This window comes from Nerophis lumbriciformis, linkage group LG24, assembly GCF_033978685.3.
Source record: "Nerophis lumbriciformis linkage group LG24, RoL_Nlum_v2.1, whole genome shotgun sequence".
Classification (NCBI taxonomy): domain Eukaryota; kingdom Metazoa; phylum Chordata; class Actinopteri; order Syngnathiformes; family Syngnathidae; genus Nerophis; species Nerophis lumbriciformis.
The window spans coordinates 37,683,253-37,705,934 of record NC_084571.2 but is presented as its reverse complement, the minus strand read 5'-3'; the positions used below and the strand labels follow the sequence as shown (position 1 = coordinate 37,705,934).

At 36.1% G+C, this 22,682-nt stretch overlaps 1 protein-coding gene across 1 annotated transcript in view; it reads left to right on the top strand.

Annotated features, from left to right (window-relative positions):
• The window catches only part of trip10a (thyroid hormone receptor interactor 10a), a 145,368-nt gene that overhangs the window by 103,872 nt on the left and 18,814 nt on the right, over positions 1-22,682 (top strand). The gene's annotated exons all lie outside the window — the stretch shown is intronic.

Here is a 22,682-nt window from a genome sequence, read left to right as displayed (position 1 = left end):
CTCCCCACGTACAGGAAATGCCCTGTGGGACGGCAATGTTATGCCCATTTGATTGTAGACTCTTACTGACACTTTGTGGTGATATGAAAATACTACGCGTCATTAGTTTGGGCACTTCCGGGTTGAGACAATTGAGAAGTAGACAAGTTGTGTTAGCTCTTACAAGCCTTGGAAAAGATAAGTCTGTAAGTAAACTTTTTAACTTGTTTATGTAACTCAATATTGAGGTGGAAAGTGGTTAAATTTGTTACTAAGATCTCCCGGTTGTTCGATAAGAAAAGAACTGATTCAATGGACTCGAATCCCTTTTTGAGAACAGGTTCCCGTTATCGAGGCCACTATAGTAAAGAAAAAGAGTTGGTTCTTTATTCGAATCCCTGGGAACGAATCCCTTCCCACGTACAGGAAATTCCCTGTGGGACCTGCAATGTTATGCCCATTTGATTGTAGAACTCTTACTGACACCTTGTGGCGATCTGAAAATACTACGCGTCATTAGTTTGGGCTCTTCCGGGTTGAGACAATTGAGAAGTAGACAAGTTGTGTTAGCTCTTACAAGCCTTGGAAAAGATACGTCTGTAAGTAAACTGTTTAACTTGTTTATGTAACTCAATATTAAGGTGGAAAGTGGTTAAATTTGATACTAAGATCTTCCGGTTGTTCGATAAGAAAAGAACTGATTCCATGGACTCTAACCCCTTTTTGAGAACCGGTTCCCGTTATCGAGGCCACTATAGTAAAGAAAAAGAGTTTGTTCTTTATTCGAATCCCTGGGAACGAATCCCTTCCCACGTACAGGAAATTCCCTGTGGGACCTGCAATGTTATGCCCATTTGATTGTAGACTCTTACTGACACCTTGTGGCGATATGAAAATACTATGCGTCATTAGTTTGGGCACTTCCGGGTTGAGACAATTGAGAAGTAGACAAGTTGTGTTAGCTCTTACAAGCCTTGGAAAAGATAAGTCTGTAAATAAACTGTTTAACTTGTTTATGTAACTCAATATTAAGGTGGAAAGTGGTTAAATTTGATACTAAGATCTCCCGGTTGTTCGATAAGAAAATAACTGATTCCATGGACTCGAATCCCTTTTTGAGAACCGGTTCCCGTTATCGAGGCCACTATAGTAAAGAAAAAGAGTTTGTTCTTTATTCGAATCCCTGGGAACGAATCCCTTCCCACATACAGGAAATTCCCTGTGGGACCTGCAATGTTATGCCCATTTGATTGTAGACTCTTACTGACACCTTGTGGCGATATGAAAATATTACGCGTCATTAGTTTGGGCACTTCCGGGTTGAGACAATTGAGAGGTAGACAAGTTGTGTTAGCGCTTACAAGCCTTGGAAAAGATAAGTCTGTAAGTAAACTGTTTAACTTGTTTATGTAACTCAATATTAAGGTGGAAAGTGGTTAAATTTGATACTAAGATCTCCCGGTTGTTCGATAAGAAAATAACTCATTCCATGGACTCGAATCCCTTTTTGAGAACCGGTTCCGTTATCGAGGCCACTATAGTAAAGAAAAAGAGTTGGTTCTTTATTCGAATCCCTGGGAACGAATCCCAAATGGGCAATGTTATGCCCATTTGATTGTAGACTCTTACTGACACCTTGTGGCGATATGAAAATACTACGCGTCAATAGTTTGGGCACTTCCGGGTTGACGACATCAGTTACGTTCATGAGACAATTGAGAAGTAGACAAGTTGTGTTAGCTCTTACAAGCCTTGGAAAAGATAAGTCCGTAAGTAAACGGTTTAACTTGTTTATGTAACTCAATATTAAGGTGGAAAGTGGTTAAGTTTGATACTAAGATGTTTATTGAAAAACGATTTTTGTGCACTGTTTCAATGGATGTTTTGAAGACTTAAAATGGCTGCCAGTCGTGTATTCCCACCATCGAAATAGTTTCAACACTCAGAAGTATTTGTTTGATGATAGTACTGTATATTTGTGTGAAGCTAATATTTACATATTGTGTATCACATTTCAGTATGTTAATTGAATCACATAGCGTATACATTTGTCATTGTGTGTATTTCAGTTTAAAAAAATAAATGAACAGTCCAGTGCAAGACAAAAGTAAAAATAGGAAAAGACAAAGCAAGATCAACAACAATAAAGAGCCAGGCTTTGCTCTCATATAAGGGGGGAAGAATTGTTGATTGATGACTGTGGTGTTCTTAGTGTCATAGTGTGTGTAGTTTTAGTATGTTCCAATAGCAGCAGAAGTGCACTTTTTGGAGAGCTGTATTATTTTCAGTTTTGTGCCCAAGGGACTGATTTTATTTAACACTATATTATTTATACACCTATAGTGATCACAGAGACAGGTTGTTTTTATATTAATGTATATATTTGTTTTTCTGAAAAATCCCACTTAATATACTTTGGGTAACAACAGTCAATTTTTTTTTTTTTTTTTTTTTTTTTTAAGGGGGTAACAGTCAATATTTATTTATTTATTTATTTTTCTTATAAAATAAAAGTGAGCTTTTGTTAATTCAAATATTGTGTTTTTTCCATATACAACAACCTATATAGATTCGATAAGAGAATCGATAAGGAATCGGTTCGATAAGAGGATTCGATAATGGGCTCAAACTCGATAATTTCTTATCAAACATCATCCCTAGTGCGGTGTTTTTCAACCACTGTGCCGTGGCACACTAGTGTGCCGTGAGATACAGTCTGGTGTGCCGTGGGAGATTATGTCATTTCACCTATTTCGGGTAAAAATATTTTTTGCAAACCAGTAATTATAGTCTGCAAATGATGTGTTGTTGTAGAGTGTCGGTGCTGTCTAGAGCTCGGCAGAGTAACAATGTAATACTCTTCCATATCAGTAGGTGGCAACAGGTAGATAATTGCTTTGTAGATGTCGGAACATGGTTTGTCGTGATCCCAATATGCAGATGACAGTGGGAGGCAGCATGCAGGTAAAAAGGTGTCTAATGCTAAAACCAAAAATAAACAAAAGGTGAGTGCCCCTAAGAAAAGGCGTTGAAGCTTCGGGAACTAAACTAAAACTGAAATGGCTACAAAGTCAACAAAAACAGAATGCTGGACGACAGCAAAGACTTACTGTGGAGCAAAGACGGCGTCCACGAAGTACATCCGAACATGACATGATCAACAACAATGTCCCCACAAAGAAGGATAAAAACAACTGAAATATTCTCGATTGGTAAAACAAAGTAGATGCGGGAAATATCGCTCAAAAGAAGACATGAAACTGCTACAGGAAAATACCAAAAAAGAGAAAAAGCCACCAAAATAGGAGTGCAAGACAAGAAGTAAAACACTACACACAGGAAAAAAAAAGTCCAAATAAGTCAGGGTGTGATGTGACAGGTCATGACAGTACACCTACTTTGAGACAAGAGCTATAGTGATGCATGCTTGGTTATGCTTTAAATCCATATCCAACAATTGCGACGACGACTTTTTACTGTCAACTGAGTTTAGTTTTTTAATGATTTCTGCAAGTGGTGTGCCTCCGGATTTTGTCAATGAAGAAAATGTGCCTTGGCTCAAAAAAGGTTGAAAAACACTGGTGTATTGTTTGGTTAAATATGTGGGCGGATAATAATCAATCAATTTTGACATGTATCACAGTAAGGTGCATTTACAACAAAGATGAAAGGTGTGATAATGAACATAGAACCAGAACCATGGCTGCTCAGTACAAAATGAGCGATACAGTTACAGTAGATACTAAGGGTGTAACGGTACACAAAAATTTCGGTTCGGTACGTACCTCGGTTTAGAGGTCACGGTTCGGTTCATTTTCGGTACAGTAAGAAAACAACAAAATATAAATTTTTTGGTTATTTATTTACCAAATTTGCAAAATCTTCCACCAAAAATATTTTTCTTAGTGGAATATTTGATGTGAAGTAATGGGAACTTTGGATAGGTCAATAATTCATAAAAACATTGATTTTGATTTAATGTTATGTTTTGAGCAATGACAGTTTGAAAGGAAAAAAAACAGCTTTGTTTTATTAGTCAACATTGCAACTTTTTCTAAATTACATTTCACCTTTAAGCTTTTTTTATTTCACTTTTGTTATGTTTTTGTTTATTTTTATAGTATTTTTAGAATGTGCCGTGGGCCTTTAAAACATTAGCTGTGGGCCGCAAATGGCCTCCGGGGGCACACTTTTGACATCCCTGCTATAGATACCGCATTTTTCGGAGTATAAGTCGCACCGGCCGAAAATGCATAATAAAGAAGGGAAAAAAACATATATAAGTCGCACTGGAGTATAAGTCCCATTTTTGGGGGGAAATGTATTTGATAAAAGCCAACAGCAAGAATAGACATTTGAAAGGCAATTTCAAATAAATAAAGAATAGTGAACAACAGGCTGAATAAGTGTACGTTATATGAGGCATAAATAACCAACTGGTATGTTAACGTAACATATTATGGTAAGAGTCATTCAAATAACTATAACATATAGAACATGCTATACGTTTACCAAACAATCTGTCACTCCTAATCGCTAAATCCCATGAAATCTTATACGTCTAGTCTCTTACGTGAATGAGATCAATAATATTATTTGATCCATCCATCCATCCATTTTCTACCGCTTATTCCCTTTGGGGTCGCGGGGGGCGCTGGAGCCTATCTCAGCTACAATCGGGCGGAAGGCGGGGTACACCCTGGACAAGTCGCCACCTCATCGCAGGGCCAATATTATTTGATATTTTACGCTAATGTGTTAATCATTTCACACATAAGTCGCACCCCCGGCCAAACTAGGAAAAAAACGGCGACTTATAGTCCAAAAAATACGGTAATAAAAAATTAAGTGTGATAAATCTATGGATAAAAAGCAGAGCCTGGCGACGTTTATCATAACTCTATCTCTCTCTCTGTCTCTGCCCCCTCCCTCACCAATGCTGCTGAGCGCACAATTTGTTTTGTTTTTAACCCCTTCTTAACCCTGAACGTACATTGAAAATACACGCAACCCTAACTCAAAATGCCGGACATTTGAGGCATTTAAGAAACTCCGCCCTGACAGCTCCGCAAAAGAGGACATGTCCGGTGAAAAGAGGACGTATGGTCAGTCTATCCTAGCCCGTTAGCTGCTAGCATGCCGTGTGTTGTGCCTCGGTGTGCATTGTTTACACAACGTGCGTTACGCTACTTAATATGTCCGTGTGGAAACTCGTTCGGTACACCTCCGAACCGAACCGGAACCCCCGTACCGAAACGGTTCAATACAAATACACGTACCGTTACACCCCTAGTAGATACCAAGCTAAGGTAATCAGAGACGCCAAACAACCCTTAAAGCCCCACAAGATAATAGTACTTCTTGTTGTTGTATGTCAGGTTGAGTTAAGTATTTGTTTTATTTGATTTTATAACATACACTTTTTAGACATCATATATCACTGAATAATATTCATAACAGAATCGAGTAAGCAATTTGCATAAAACTGCTAATATACAGTACAGGCCAAAAGTTTGGACACACCCCTTTTATTTCCATGACTATTTACATTGTAGATTGTCACATCAAAACTATGAATGAACACATGTGGAGTTATGTACTTAACAAAAAAAAGGTGAAATAACTGAAAACATGTTTTAGGCCACATGTGGCGGTCCGCTCCCTGTATGATCAGTGTAGGGATGTCCCGATCCGATATTTGGATCGGATCGGCTGCCGATATTTGCCAAAAATTGCGTATCGGCAAGGCATGGGAAAATGCCGATCCAGATCCAGTTTAAAAAAAAACTCTGGTCCGTGTTTTCCAACGCACCGATTTAAATAATACATTCCGCTTTTCCGCTGCTCCGTAATTTCCCTTCCGCATTTTCCAGCACACCTTCAACACATCCACAGGTCTGTGAATTCTCACGCAGTTGCTTTTAGCTGCTGGCATTACACGACAGGCTCTTCTCACTCTTTCCTGTGTCTTCCTCTCACAGACAGCGAGCGCACCTTCTTACACACGTCACATACTGTCACGTCATACGTCACATACGTATACGTCCTCCCCGAGCAGAGAGGTAGCAGCATGGCTAACGTTAGCTGTGATGCTAGCGCAGCCGTGCGAGCAACGCTCCCTCTAAGGTGCTCGCCTGTGCAATTGCGCACTGTTTAAGCGTCCTCTGCGCATAGCAAATCTATGCCACGCACAAAATCAAATAAAAAAAATAAGCGCATAACAATTTTCGACACACCGACACGACAGAGAAAACAAGTTTTCGTCATCAGTGTTCAAATATTGTGACGTCTGTCGAGACGCTTATCTCCATTCGGTGCCACACGTCCACACCATCAAAATGCTGAGGCAAACATTTCCACATCAACACCGTATGAAAAAATTAGTGATTTTTTTTAGTTGTGATTTCCTTCTCTGCATGAAAGTTTAAAAGTAGCATATATTAATGCAGTATGAAGAAGAATGTTTTAATGTAGACATGCAAGCCTTGAAAGAAAATTTTGAAAATCAAGACTACATTTCCTGCAAATGGGTGCATTTCTACCCTATATTTTAACTTTAGATTTATTCTCATATCAAACTCTTTTGGCTGTCTTTTTGACACTTACATCCGGCGCCCCCCTCCACACCCTGGATTATAAATAATGTAAATAATTCAATGTGATTATCTTGTGTGATGACTGTATTATGATGATAGTATATATCTGATAGTATATATCTGTATCATGAATCAATTTAAGTGGACCCCGACTTAAACAAGTTGAAAAACTTATTCGGGTGTTACCATTTAGTGGTCAATTGTACGGAATATGTACTTCACTGTGCAACCTACTAATAAAAGTCTCAATCAATCAATCAATCAAAACACATAGAATCATCATACTGCTGTGATTATATGCATCAAGTGTTCATTCAAGGCTAAGGCAAAATATCGAGATATATATCGTGTATCGCAATATGGCCTTAAAATATCGCAATATTAAAAAAAAAGGCCATATCGCCCAGCCCTACACTCTTAGAAATAAAAGTGCTAAGTAGAACCATATATGGTTCTTCGGCTCGTCCTCATAGGAGAACCCTTTTTGGCTCCAGGTAGAACCTTTTTATCAAGGTTCCACCTGGAACCCTTTTGGAGGGTTCTACCTAGAACTGTGTGTGTAAGGTTCCACCCAGAACCCCCCATGAGAGGTTCTACAAAGAACCCACGCAGGGAGTTCCATTAAGAACCCTTTCGTATTTCAAGGGTTTCATCTAGAACCCACACAGGGAGTTCCACTAAGAACCCTTTTGTATTTCAAGACTTTCATCTAGAACCCACGCAGGGAGTTCCACTAAGAACCCTTTCGTATTTCAAGGGTTTCATCTAGAACCCACACAGGGAGTTCCACTAAGAACCCTTTCGTTTGTCAAGGGTTTCATCTAGAACCTATGCAGGGAGTTCCACCAAGAACTCTTTCATGTTTCAAGGGTTTCATCTAGAACTCACACAGGGAGTTCCACAATGAACTCTTTCATGTTTCAAGGGTTTCATCTAGACCTGACACAGGGGGTTCTAAAAACATCCCTTTTCAAAGGTTTTCACCGATAACCGTCTTGTCTTCTGAGGGTTCTATAAAGAACCATATTGTATTCTACAGATCAGTTTAGTTCATATTATATTGTGGTCATTTATCATGTTGACATTGAACAAACATTCAAAACATTTTAATGAGAAAAACATTTATTTAAAGATAGGCACCATTATTGGCAAATGTTATCAGGAAGTATGTCCCTGGTGACACAGGATCTTACCAATGCTTTCAACAATCCCTGAAGAACTCTTTCTTGCAAAAACGGTTCTCTGGATCAAAATAGTTCTTACTGGAACCATTAGGGTTACCAAGAACCCTTGAAAAACCCTTTCTTCCTGTCAGCTTTTGAGAAAATTTGTGGTTTTTAGGTGCGCCTTATAGTGCGGAAAATACGGTAGTTCAATGATGCCATTTCTGTTTGTCATGTATAATTTTGTCTATTTTGCATTTATCCTTGAATACACAGGTCAGTTTCTTGTTACCAACCATTGTGTATTATTCAAACTCCCCTAATTCAGCTGGCTAGTTGTTATCAAGAGTACTAAAACCCTTTTCAACATGATTCTGACAACTAAGTAGGCTAAATAACTTTAAACTTTAATACATGCTCGGATAGGCCAGTATCGGTCAGTATCGGTATCGGATCGGAAATGCAAAAACAATATCGGTATCGGATCGGAAGTGCAAAAACCTGGATCGGGACATCCCTAGTTTGGATGTGCATTGTGGACGCCGTCTTTGCTCCACAGTAAGTCTTTGCTGTCGTCCAGCATTCTGTTTTTGTTGACTTTGTAGCCAGTTCAGTTTTAGTTTCATTCTGCATAGCCTTCCTTAACCTTCAATGCCTTTTCTTAGGGCCACTCACCTTTTGTTTATTTTTGGTTTAAGCATTAGACACCTTTTTACCTGCACCATCCCTAGATCAGTGTCAGACCTTGGTCCGCATTGCCGGCAGTAAGTCGGACACGTTTCCTTCCAGTGAGGGTTGGACTCCGCCAAGGCTGCCCTTGAAGGTGTGGAATTGAGACAATGTTGCCATATTGCATTAGGGTCAAGTGGGGCAATGACCCACGTCAAGCTTGTTTGTGTGGTGGTTAGCTCTCCCTGACTTTACTATACTGTATATGAAGCGCATTACTGCCCCCCCTAAAGGATTGGAGTGGAACAGCATCACCAAGCGTTTGTCAGACCGAAGTGTTGAGAATTGTTTTGGCCATGGCGAAGGTCTGCACTACCCTTTCAACTTCCACCCTCCTCCCTTCTATTCACAACACTAAATGATCCCCTGTTTGCTTGTTCAGCACCTCTCTACTCCCAGCATGTCTTACCAGGCTGTGCTCGGCCGTGCATCAATGTGTGTGTGTGTGTGTATGTGTGTGTGTGTGTGTGTGTGTGTGCGTGTCATCAGTCATGCGCTCCCAATTAGGGCCGGCGCTCGATGAATAGCAGACTCACTCGAGAGAGAGCTTTTTGGGGTCTCTTTCTCACCTCGCCTCACTCTTTAAAAGTACCCTCCTGCACTTAAGACGTCCATTACTCTCGTGGAAAGGAGCAAACCTCCGCTTTTAATGATAGTATCGCACTTTCAGCTCCCCGAGTCCAGACCGAGGCCTCTCGTTGCTCGGTTTTAAAATTGGATGAAGGCCGAAGAGTGTCAGCATTAAAACGACAGGCTGCACTGTTATTATTAGGGCCCGCATGGCCCATTGTAAAAGGAATCCCAACGGGAGTCCTTTTACAATGGGACATAAGGACCTATTGAATTTGTAACGTTTTATTCTTTCTTCTTATTATTATTATTAGGGACCGCAATGTCCCTTTGGGACAGAGGACCCTATTGTAATTGTAAGATTTTATTATTATTATACCGGCCGCCTCTTTGAGCGGTAATTTGACCCACTAAAAATGCTTCAAAACTCACCATATTTGACACACACATAAGGACTGGCGAAAATTGCCATCTAATAAAAAAAAACCAAAAAAACCCAAAACTCAAAATTTCGCTCTAGCGCCCCCTAGGAAAAAACACAGACAAAACTGCGTGCAACTTTCGGTAGAAATGTCGTAGAGACATTAAACAAAAACCTCTATGTAGGTTTAACTTAGACCTAGATTTCATACATTGACATCCTTCAGAAAAAAATCAACAGGAAGTTGGCAATTCCCCCTTCAGAACAAAAGTTTACTAAAAAAGTCACTTTTGCCTCTTTGAGCTGTAATTTGACCCCCTTAACATGCTTCAAAACTCACCAAACTGGACACACACATCAGGACTGGCAAAAATTGCGATCTAATAAAAAAACCCAACCCCAAAACTCAAAATTGCGTTCTAGCGCCCCCTAGGAAGAAAACACAGACACAACTGCTCCTAGGAAGAAAACTCAGACAAAACTGCCTGTAACTTCCAGTAGGAATGTCTTAGAGACATGAAACAAAGACATTTATGTAGGTCTCACTTAGACCTACATTTCATACATTGACAACCTCCAGAAGAAATCAACAGGAAGTTTGCAATTCGCTCTTCAAAACAAAAGTTTTGTAAAAACCGGTCACCTATTTTCAAACATTATCTCCTCTGAGCGCGTTAGTCGTTTCGGCTTCAAACTAGCACAGGAGAGAGATTGAACCCTTCTGATTAAAAGTTGACAAAAGAGTTTTAATTACTGCTCCGGTTTGGATTTTATGTGCCGTCAAAGTCGGTCCCGTCCATCGCTGCTTGCAGCTTTAATTATTCTTTTTTCTTCCGCCGCCACAAAAAACTGTAATTTGACCCACTTAACATGCTTCAAAACTCACCATATTTGACCCACACATCAGGACCTGCGAAAATGGCCTTTTAAAAAAAAAAAACGAACCACAAAACTCAAAATTGCGCTCTAGCGCCCCCTAGGAAAAAAAACAAACTAGAGTGCCTGTAACTCCCACTAGGAAGGTCGGAGAGACATGAAACAAAAACCTCTATGTAGGTCTGACTTAGACCTACATTTCATAATAGTACATTCTTGGGCTAAAATCAACAGGAAGTTGGCAATTCCCCCTTCAAGACAAAAAAGTACTAAAAACAGTCACTTTTGCCTCTTTGAGCTGTAATTTGACCCCCTTAACATGCTTCAAAACTCACCAAACTGAACACACACATCAGGACTGGCAAAAATTGCGATCTAATAAAAAAAACCTATTCCCAAATTTAAAAATTGCGCTCTACAGCAATTTTTGCATAAAATGGAGAAAAAACTGCTCCTCGGATGAAAAAACTGACAAAACTGCCTGTAACTCCCACTGGGAAGGTCGGAGAGACATGAAACAAAAACTTCTCCGTAGGTCTTACTGAGACCTACATTTCATAAATTGACAACCCCCAGCAAAAATCTACAAGAAGCTTGCTATTCCCCCTTCAACACAACATTTTTGTAAAATCCGGTCACCTTTCTTCAAACATTATCTCCTCTGAGCGTGTTTGTTGTTTCGGCTTCAAACTAACACAGGAGAGAGATTGAACCCTTTTGATGAAAAGTTATCGAGAGTTTTAATACCGGCTCCGGTTTTGATTTTATGACCCTTCAAAGAGCCGCTGTGCTGATGCTGCTGTTTTTTCAAGAAGGCTGCTTAAAAGCAGGAAGCACCAGCGTGCCCACACAATGCAGACAAGGCAGGTACACTAAACAAAAGTATTGGGACAATTCGGACTAAAAGTAGACAAAAGTATTGGGACACTTATGACGAAAACTGAACAAAAGTATTGGGACACTTAGGACTAGCATCTGCCAAATATGCGGGCCCGAGCAATGCTGCTTGCAGCTTTAATTATTATTATTATTAGTATTCTTCCGCAGCTTTGCGCTGTAATTTGACCCCCTTAACATGCTGCAAAACTCACCAAATTTGACGCACACATAAATAAACGCGAACAAAACTTTTTGGTAAAAAAAATCAAACCCCAAAACTCAAAACTGCACTCTAGCGCCCCCTAGAAGGAAAACCGCCTCTAACTCCCAGTACAAATGTCGTAGAGACATGAAAGAAATACCTCTATGTAAGTCTCAATTAGACCTACTTTTCATTAATTATATTCCTCGGGCAAAAATCAACAGGAAGTAGGCAATTCCCCCTTCAAGACAAAAATTTAAATTTGTCTTTTTGAGCTGTAATTTGACCCCCTTAACATGCTTCAAAACTCACCAAACTGAACACACACATCAGGACTGGCGAAAATTGCGATCTAATAAAAAAACCTAACCCCAAATCTCAAAATTGCGCTCTACCGCAATTTTTGAATAAAACGCAGAAAAAACTGCTCCTCGGAAGAAAAAAATGACAAAACTGCCTGTAACTCCCACTGGGAAGGTCGGAGGACTACAACTGGACAAAAGTATTGGGACACTTAGGACTACCACTGGACAAAAGTATTGGGACACTTACACTGGACAAAAGTATTGGGACACTTACACTGCACAAAAGTATTGGGACAATTAGGACTACAACTTGACAAAAGTTTTGGGACACTTAGGACTAAAACTGGACAAAGGTATTGGGACACTTACGAACAAAACTGGACAAAAGTATTGGGACAATTATGACGAAAACTGGACAAAAGTATTGGGACACTTGGAAATAAAACTTGACAAAAGTATTGGGACACTTAGGCCGAAAACTTGACACAAGTATTGGGACACTTTGGACGAAAACTGGACAACACTATTGGGACACTTGGGACTAAAACTTGACACACGTTTTGGGACACTAAGGACTACAACTTGACAAAAGTATTGGGACACTTAGGACTAAAACTGGACAAAAGTATTGGGACACTTAGGACTACCTCTGGACTAAAGTATTGGGACACCTACACTGGACACAAGTATTGGGACACTTAGGACTAAAACTGGACAAAAGTATTGGGACACTTGGGACGAAAACTGGACAAAAGCATTGGGACACTTAGGACTAGCACCTGCCAAATACGCGGGCCCGACCAACGCTGCTTGCAGCTTTAATTATTATTATTATCATTATTAGGGACCGCAATGTCCCTTTGGGACAGAGGACCCTATTGTAATTGTAAGGTTTTATTATTATTATTATACCGGCCTCCTCTTTGAGCTGTAATTTGACCCCCTTAACATGCTTCAAAACTCACCAAATTTGACACACACATCAGGACTGGCGAAAATTGCAATCTATTCAAAAAGCCAAACCCCAGAACTCAAAATTGCGCTCGAGCGCCCCCTAGGAAAAAACACAGACAAAAACTGCCGGTAACTTTTAGTAGGAATGTCGTAGAGACATGAAACAAAAATCTCTATGTAGGTCTCACTTAGACCCAGATTTCATACACTGACATCTTTCAGCAAAAATCAACAGGAAGTTGGCAATTCCCCTTTCAAAACAAAAGTTTCGTAAAAACAGTCACTTTTGCCTCTTTGAGCTGTAATTTGACCCCCTTAACATGCTTCAAAACTCACCAAACTGGACACACACATCAGAACTGGCGATAATTGCGATCTAATAAAAAAGAAAACCCCAAAACTCAAAATTGCGCTCTAGCGCCCCCTAGGAATAAAACACAGACAAAGTTGCTCCTAGGAAGAAAACACAGACAAAACTCCCTGTAACTTCCAGTAGGAATGTTGTAGAGACATGAAACAAAAACCTCTATGTAGGTCTCCCTTAGACCTATATTTCATTCATTGACAACCCCCAGCAAAAATCAACAGGACGTTTGCAATTCCCCCTTCAAAATAAAAGTTGGGTTAAAAACAGTCACTTTTTTTTTTTAAACATTATCTCCTCTGAGCGTGTTCGTCGTGTCGGCTTCAAACTAGCACAGGAGAGAGATTGTACCCTTCTGATTAAAAGTTGACGAAAGAGTTTTAATTACTGCTCCGGTTTGGATTTTATGTGCCGTCAAAGTCGGTCCCGTCCATCGCTGCTTGCAGCTTTAATTATTATTATTATTATTATTATGTAAATTAAATCTGTACAGCAAATATGGGCATCTACATTAACAATATGATTTGCCTGAGTAGTTAGACAGGACAAAAAAACAACAACAACAACAAAAAAAATCATTATTATTGTATTACAAAACCCAAAAGCAGTGAAGTAAATAAAATAAAAAGAGAATACAATGATTTGCAAATCCTTTTCAACTTATATTCAATTGAATAGACTGCAAAGACAAGATATTTAATGTTTACACTGAGAAATTTTATTTTTTGCAAATATTAGCTCATTTAAAATTTGATGCCTGCAATGTGTTACAAAAATGCTGGCACAAGTGGCAAAAAAGACTGAGAAAGTTGAGGGATGCTCATCAAGCACGTATTTGGAACATCCCACAGGTGAACAGGCTAATTGGGAACAGGTGGGCGCCATGAGTGGGTATAAAAGCAGCTTCCATGAAATGTTCAGTTATTCACAAACAAGGACGGGGCGAGGGTCACCACTTTGTCAACAAATGCCTGAGCAAATTGTTTAAGAACAACATTTCTCAACCAGCTATTGCAAGGAATTTAGGGATTTCACCATCTACGCTCCGTAATATCATCCAAAGGTTCAGAGAATCTGGAGAAATCACTGCACGTAAGCGTCAAGGCTGAAAACCAATATTGGATGCCTGTGACCTTCGATCCCGCGATCACCACATGGGCTCAGAAACACTTCAGAAAACCACTGTCAGTAACTATAGTTGGTCGCTACATCTGTAAGTGCAAGTTAAAACTCTACAATGCAAAGCCAAATCGATTTATCAACAACACCCAGAAACGCCGCCAGCTTCGCTGGGCCCCGAGCTCATCTAAGATGGACTGATGCAAAGTTGAAAAGTGTTCTGTGGTTCGACAAGTCCACATTTCAAATAGTTTTTGGAAACTGTGGACGTTGTGTCCTCCGTACCAAAGAGGAAAAGAACCATCCAGATTGTTATAGGCGCAAAGTGTAAAAGGCAGCATGTGTGATGGTATGGGGGTGTATTAGTGCCCAAGACATGGGTAACTTACACATCTGTGAAGGCACCATTAATGCTGAAAGGTACATACAGGTTTTGGAGCAACATATGTTGCCATCCAAGCAACGTTACCATGGACGCCCCTGATTATTTCAGCAAGACGGTGCCAAGCCACGTGTTACATCAACGTGGCTTCATAATAAAAGAGTGCGGGTACTAGACTGGCCTGCCTGTAGTCTATTCAATTGAATATAAGTTGAAAAGGATTTGCAAATCATTGTATTCTCTTTTTATTTACCATTTACACAATGTGACAACTTCACTAGTTTTGGGTTTTGTATATTATTAGACACTTGGAAGCCTAATTAGACTGAAAGAAATGTTAATGATACCCAAGGGAATTTGTTTGACACATCAGCTCAATTACAAGAAGAAATGATAACTAAAACACTCTCAAAAACACTAGAAAAGAGGAAATAAAAAGAAAATAAACTTAATATAATAACAATAATACCAACTACAAAAAAAGCCATTGAATGTAATAAGCAAACAATAGAGAATAAATGATTAAATAAATTAAACAGGGTTGGCAAATTTACAAAATAGGCAAAAGAACATAGTTAGAAATAGACAAGGAATGAATAGGAATCAGAAATAAATAAAACTTCAGTTTACGTTAAATACAAAGAAAGGTGCGATAATGTTGAGCATATGAAGCAGACACATTTATTATATATTTTATCAATAAAGACTTGTATTATTTCGGTCTAATAAGACCCGATGTAACAGTTATAAACTTGTAATTCTGCCTCCATAAAAAAAAAGAAAAAAGAAAAGATTACCATTATTATAAACCAATATGATGTCAATTGAAAAGGCTGACACCTGCTGGTGGAGAAAAACTACTTTTTTATTTATTTAGGAAATGTGTAAGTAAACAAAATATAGTAAATAGTACCATGTAAATAAGAATGTTTAACAATAATAATCATGATTAATATTAAAAAATATATATTATTATATATAAGATCATTATTATTCCAGTGATCGTGCATATGAATTTATATTTATTTTACAAAATGTAAGCTATTCAATACAAACTACAGAGATGTATTATTTGTAATTTTAAGTTTTATTTCTGTATTTTTTAAAGTATCACTAATTAAAAAAAATATTATTAAACATTATTGTTAAATAAATAAAAGGTCTGTTAAATAAATCACACTTTTTTATATAGCTTTTCTAATTTAAAAAATATTAAATACAATTAATACAGTATTATAAATCACTCTACTATTTAGTATCTTTAAAGTATAATTAAAAAAAAAAAATTTGATAAATACGTCACTCCACTATTTTATATTTTCAAAGCATCAATTTGAAAAATATTTTTAAACATTAATTAAAAAAAAAGAAGTACTGTATTATTCATCACTATTAATATAATTTTATTTTGAATTTGAGCAAGTTTATGAATAAAAACTACTTCCTTTACGTTCCCTTACATTGTTTAGATTTACATTCTTCACATTTCATTTTTTAGGGTTTTGACCCCAAAGAAGCATGTAGAAAAACTATAGTCCTCATTAAATAAATAACCCTTTTTTAAGGGATCTCATTTTGGTATGGCATTTGTAAGTATGGTCAAACTTTCCATACTGACCCAAACATAAGGCAGTAATAATATTTATTCTAATATCTCTATTCTTGAGGTGAACTCCCCCACACCTTAATATTGTATAGAACAATACATTTATAGCAGGTTTCGATGACAATACAGATAACTTTTTGACAAAAAAGTTGTGATGAGCCTCCAGTATTGGTAGCGTTTGGCTGCTGCACATGTTTTTCTCATTTTTTAAGAATAATTATTGTTGTGCTTTTTTTGTAGTGTGTGTTCTTGTATTTGAACCTTTCTTGAGATGTCAACAAGGACAAGTAGCTTCCATATGAGGAGGTGTGAACAAGTTAGGACCGAAATCATGGTCCCGATACGCAAAACCATTGCATCTAATAGACAATGTCTCATTTGCACCCCTGGTGGTGAAATCTATCAAAATGAGGGTGGTCCCAAAAAGGAGGTTTTTTTTTTTCAAATTGACTGTGTCGGTTTTAAAAGTGCTCCCCCTCTGGTCAACATATGAAATAACAAGTGTGTGTAAAAAAATGTTAAGTGCGCCTCCTCTGGCCAACATATGTAATAACAAGTGTGTGTAAGAAATTGAAATGCGCCCCCTTTGGCCCAAACTAATAAAACAATTTTTTTTAATAAATATGTATATAGAGACATACTGTAATAACTTGAAGTAAATAATGAAGATTAAAAAACAATTACAAACAAAAAATTCAAAAACTAAATAATTAACTAGAAGCTTGACTTTTTTATATTTGCATAGTTTGTATATATTATTAATGTTGTAAATACAAAACGGTAAATGTCTCATTTGCACCCCTGGTGGTGAAATCTATCAAAAATGAGGATGGTCCCAAAAAGGAGGGATTTTTCAAATTGACTGTGGGTTTTAAAAGTGCTCCCCCTCTGGTCAACATATGAAATAACAAGTGTGTGTAAGAAATTGAAATGCGCCCCCTTTGGCCCAAATTAAAAAAATAAATATGTATATAGAGACATACTGTCATAACTTGAAGTAAATAATGAAGATTTAAAAAAAAATTACAAACAAAAAATTGAAAAACAAAATAATTAACTAGAAGCTTGACTTTTTTTTATATTTGCATAGTTTGTATATATTATTAATGTTGTAAATACAAATCGGTAAATGTCTCATTTGCACCCCTGTTGGTGAACTCTATCAAAATGAGGGTGGTCCCAAAAAGGAGGGATTTTTCAAATTGACTGTGTCTGTTTTAAAAGTGCTCCCCTATCTGGTCAACATATGAAATAACAAGTGTTTGTAAAAATGTGAAGTGTTCCCCCTCTGGTCAACATATGAAATAATAAGTGTGTGTAATAAATTTAAATGTGCCCCCTTTGGCCCAAATTAATAAAAAATAAAATATATATAGAGACATACTGTAATAACTTGAAGTAAATAATGAAGATTAAAAACCAATTACAAACAAAAATGTCAAAAACAAAATAATTAACTAAAAGCTTGACTTTTTTTTATATTTGCATAGTTTGTATATATTATTAATGTTGCAAATACAAATCAGTAAATGTCTCATTTGCACCCCTGGTGGTGAAATCTATCAAAAATGAGGATGGTCCCAAAAAGGAGGGATTTTTCAAATTGACTGTGGGTTTTAAAAGTGCTTCCCCTCTTGTCAACATATGAAATAACAAGTGTGTGTAAGGAACTGAAATACGCCCCCTTTGGCCCAAATTAATAAAATAAATAAATAAATAAATATGTATATAGAGACATGCTGTCATTACTTGAAGTAAATAATTAAGATTTAAAAAAAATTACATACAAAAAATTGAAAAACAAAATAATTAACTAAAAGCTTGACTTTTTTTTATATTTGCATAGTTTGTATATATTATTAATGTTGTAAATACAAATCGGTAAATGTCACCATCTATCACTTTGATGGATGGTTACATCTATCAAAATGAGGGTGGTCCCAAAAAGGAGGGATTTTTCAAATTGACCGTGGGTTTTAAAAGTGCTCCCCCTCTTGTCAACATATGAAATAACAAGTGTGTGTAAGAAACTGAAATGCGCCCCCTTTGGCCCAAATTAATAAAATAAATAAAGAAATAAATATGTATATAGAGACATGCTGTCATAACTTGAAGTAAATAATGAAGATTAAAAAAAAATTACAAACAAAAAATTGAAAAACAAAATAATTAACTAAAAGCTTGACTTTTTTAAATATTTGCATAGTTTGTATATATTATTAATGTTGTAAATACAAATCGGTAAATGTCACCATCTATCACTTTGATAGATGGTTACATCTATCAAAGTGAGGGTGGTCCCAAAAAGGAGGGATTTTTCAAATTGACTGTCTGTTTTAAAAGTGCTCCCCTATCTGGTCAACATATGAAATAACAAGTGTTTGTAAAAATGTGAAGTGTTCCCCCTCTGGTCAACATATGCAATAACAAGTGTGTGTAATAAATTTAAATGTGCCCCCTTTGGCCCAAATTAATAAAAAATAAAATATATATAGAGACATACTGTAATAACTTGAAGTAAATAATGAAGATTAAAAACCAATTACAAACAAAAATGTCAAAAACAAAATAATTAACTAAAAGCTTGACTTTTTTTTAATATTTGCATAGTTTGTATATATTATTAATGTTGTAAATATAAATCGGTAAATGTCTCATTTGCACCCCTGGTGGTGAAATCTATCAAAATGAGGGTGGTCCCAAAAAGGAGGGATTTTTCAAATTGACTGTGTGTCACTTTTAAAGGTGCTCCCCCTTCTGGTCAACATATGAAATAACAAGTGTGTGTAAGAAATTGAAATGCGCCCCCTTTGGCCCAAATTAATAAAATAAATAAAGAAATAAATATGTATATAGAGACATGCTGTCATAACTTGAAGTAAATAATGAAGATTAAAAAAAAATTACAAACAAAAAATTCAAAAACAAAATAATTAACTAAAAGCTTGACTTTTTTTATATTTGCATAGTTTGTATATATTATTAATGTTGTAAATACAAATCGGTAAATGTCACCATCTATCACTTTGATAGATGGTTACATCTATCAAAATGAGGGTGGTCCCAAAAAGGAGGGATTTTTCAAATTGACTGTGTCTGTTTTAAAAGTGCTCCCCTATCTGGTCAACATATGAAATAACAAGTGTTTGTAAAAATGTAAAGTGTTCCCCCTCTGGCCAACATTTGAAATAACAAGTGTGTGTAAGAAATTGAAATGCGCCCCCTTTGGCCCAAATTAAAAAAATAAATATGTATATAGAGACATACTGTCATAACCTGAAGTAAATAATGAAGATTAAAAAAAAATTACAAACAAAAAATTCAAAAACAAAATAATTAACTAAAAGCTTGACTTTTTTTAAATATTTGCATAGTTTGTATATATTATTAATGTTGTAAATACAAATCGGTAAATGAGGGTGGTCCCAAAATGGAATTTGTTTTTTTTCAAATTGACTGTGTGTCGCTTTTAAAAGTGCTCCCCTTCTGGTCAACATATGACATAACAAGTGTGTGTAAGAAATTGAAGTGCTTCCCTCCGGCCAACTTGTGTAATAACAAGTGTGTGTAAGGAATTGAAATGTGCCCCTTTTGGCCCAAATAATAAAAAAATAAAAAAATAAGTATGTATGTAGAGACATACCGTAATAACTTGAAGTAAATAATCAAGATTAAAAAACAATTACAAACAAAAAATTCAAAAACTAAATAATTAACTAGAAGCTTGACTTTTTTTGTATATATTATTAATGTTGTAAATACAAATCAGTAAATGTCTCATTTGCACCCCTGGTGGTGAAATCTATTAAAGTTAGGGTGGTCCCAAAAAGGAGTTATTTCCCCCCCAAATTGACTGTGTCGGTTTTAAATGTGCTCCCCTTCTGGTCAACATATGAAATAACAAGTGTGTGTAAGAAATTGAAATGCGCCCCCTTTGGCCCAAATTAAAAAAATAAATATGTATATAGAGACATACTGTCATAACCTGAAGTAAATAATGAAGATTAAAAAAAAATTACAAACAAAAAATTCAAAAACAAAATAATTAACTAAAAGCTTGACTTTTTTTTAATATTTGCATAGTTTGTATATATTATTAATGTTGTAAATACAAATCGGTAAATGAGGGTGGTCCCAAAATGGAATTTGTTTTTTTTCAAATTGACTGTGTGTCGCTTTTAAAAGTGCTCCCCTTCTGGTCAACATATGACATAACAAGTGTGTGTAAGAAATTGAAGTGCTTCCCTCCGGCCAACTTGTGTAATAACAAGTGTGTGTAAGGAATTGAAATGTGCCCCTTTTGGCCCAAATAATAAAAAAATAAAAAAATAAGTATGTATGTAGAGACATACCGTAATAACTTGAAGTAAATAATCAAGATTAAAAAACAATTACAAACAAAAAATTCAAAAACTAAATAATTAACTAGAAGCTTGACTTTTTTTGTATATATTATTAATGTTGTAAATAAAAATCAGTAAATGTCTCATTTGCACCCCTGGTGGTGAAATCTATTAAAGTTAGGGTGGTCCCAAAAAGGAGTTATTTCCCCCCCAAATTGACTGTGTCGGTTTTAAATGTGCTCCCCTTCTGGTCAACATATGAAATAACAAGTGTGTGTAAGAAATTGAAATGCGCCCCCTTTGGCCCAAATTAAAAAAATAAATATGTATATAGAGACATACTGTCATAACCTGAAGTAAATAATGAAGATTAAAAAAAAATTACAAACAAAAAATTCAAAAACAACATAAATTAACTAAAAGCTTGACTTTTTTTTTATATTTGCATAGTTTGTATATATTATTAATGTTGTAAATACAAATCGGTAAATGAGGGTGGTCCCAAAATGGAATTTGTTTTTTTTCAAATTGACTGTGTGTCGCTTTTAAAAGTGCTCCCCTTCTGGTCAACATATGACATAACAAGTGTGTGTAAGAAATTGAAGTGCTTCCCTCCGGCCAACTTGTGTAATAACAAGTGTGTGTAAGGAATTGAAATGTGCCCCTTTTGGCCCAAATAATAAAAAAATAAAAAAATAAGTATGTATGTAGAGACATACCGTAATAACTTGAAGTAAATAATCAAGATTAAAAAACAATTACAAACAAAAAATTCAAAAACTAAATAATTAACTAGAAGCTTGACTTTTTTTGTATATATTATTAATGTTGTAAATACAAATCAGTAAATGTCTCATTTGCACCCCTGGTGGTGAAATCTATTAAAGTTAGGGTGGTCCCAAAAAGGAGTTATTTCCCCCCCAAATTGACTGTGTCGGTTTTAAATGTGCTCCCCTTCTGGTCAACATATGAAATAACAAGTGTGTGTAAAAAAATGTTACAGGCACCCCCTTTGGCCAACATATGTAATAACAAGTGTGTGTAAGAAATTGAAATGTGCCCCCTTAGGCCCAAATTAATAAAATTAAAAAAAATATGTATATAGAGACATACTGTAATAACTTGAAGTAAATAATGAAGATTAAAAAACAATTACAAGCAAAATAATAATAATAATAATAATTTACGAAAAGCTTGACTTTTTCTATATTTGCGTAGTTTGTATATATTATTAATGTTGTAAATACAAATCGGTAAATGTCTCATTTGCACCCCTGGTGGTGAAATCTATCAAAATGAGGGTGGTTCCAAAAAGGAGGGATTTTTCAAATTGACTGTGTGTCGCTTTTAAAAGTGCTCCCCCTCTGGTCAACATATGAAATAACAAGTGTGTGTAAGAAATTGAAATGCGCCCCCTTTGGCCCAAATTAATAAAATAAATAAAGAAATAAATATGTATATAGAGACATGCTGTCATAACTTGAAGTAAATAATGAAGATTAAAAAAAAATTACAAACAAAAAATTCAAAAACTAAATAATTAACTAGAAGCTTGACTTTTTTTGTATATATTATTAATGTTGTAAATACAAATCAGTAAATGTCTCATTTGCACTCCTGATGGTGAAATCTATTAAAGTTAGCGTGGTCCCAAAAAGGAGTTTTTTTTCCTCCCAAATTGACTGTGTCGGTTTTAAATGTGCTCCCCTTCTGGTCAACATATGAAATAACAAGTGTGTGTAAAAAATGTTACGTGCGCCCCCTTTGGCCAACATATGTAATAACAAGTGTGTGTAAGAAATTGAAATGTGCCCCCTTAGGCCCAAATGAATACAAAAAATAAAAAAATAAAAAATGTAAATAGAGACATACTGTAATAACTTGAAGTAAATAATGAAGATTAAAAAACAATTACAAGCAAAAAAAATAAAAATAATAATAATTTACGAAAAGCTTGACTTTTTCTATATTTGCATAGTTTGTATATATTATTAATGTTGTAAATACAAATCGGTAAATGTCTCATTTGCACCCCTGGTGGTGACATTATAAAAGTTAGGGTGGTCCCAAAAAGGAGGGATTTTTCAAATTGACTGTGTGTCGCTTTTAAAAGTGCTCCCCCTTCTGGTCAACATATGAAATAACAAGTGTGTGAAAGAAATTGAATTGTGCCCTTTTTGGCCAAAATAATAAA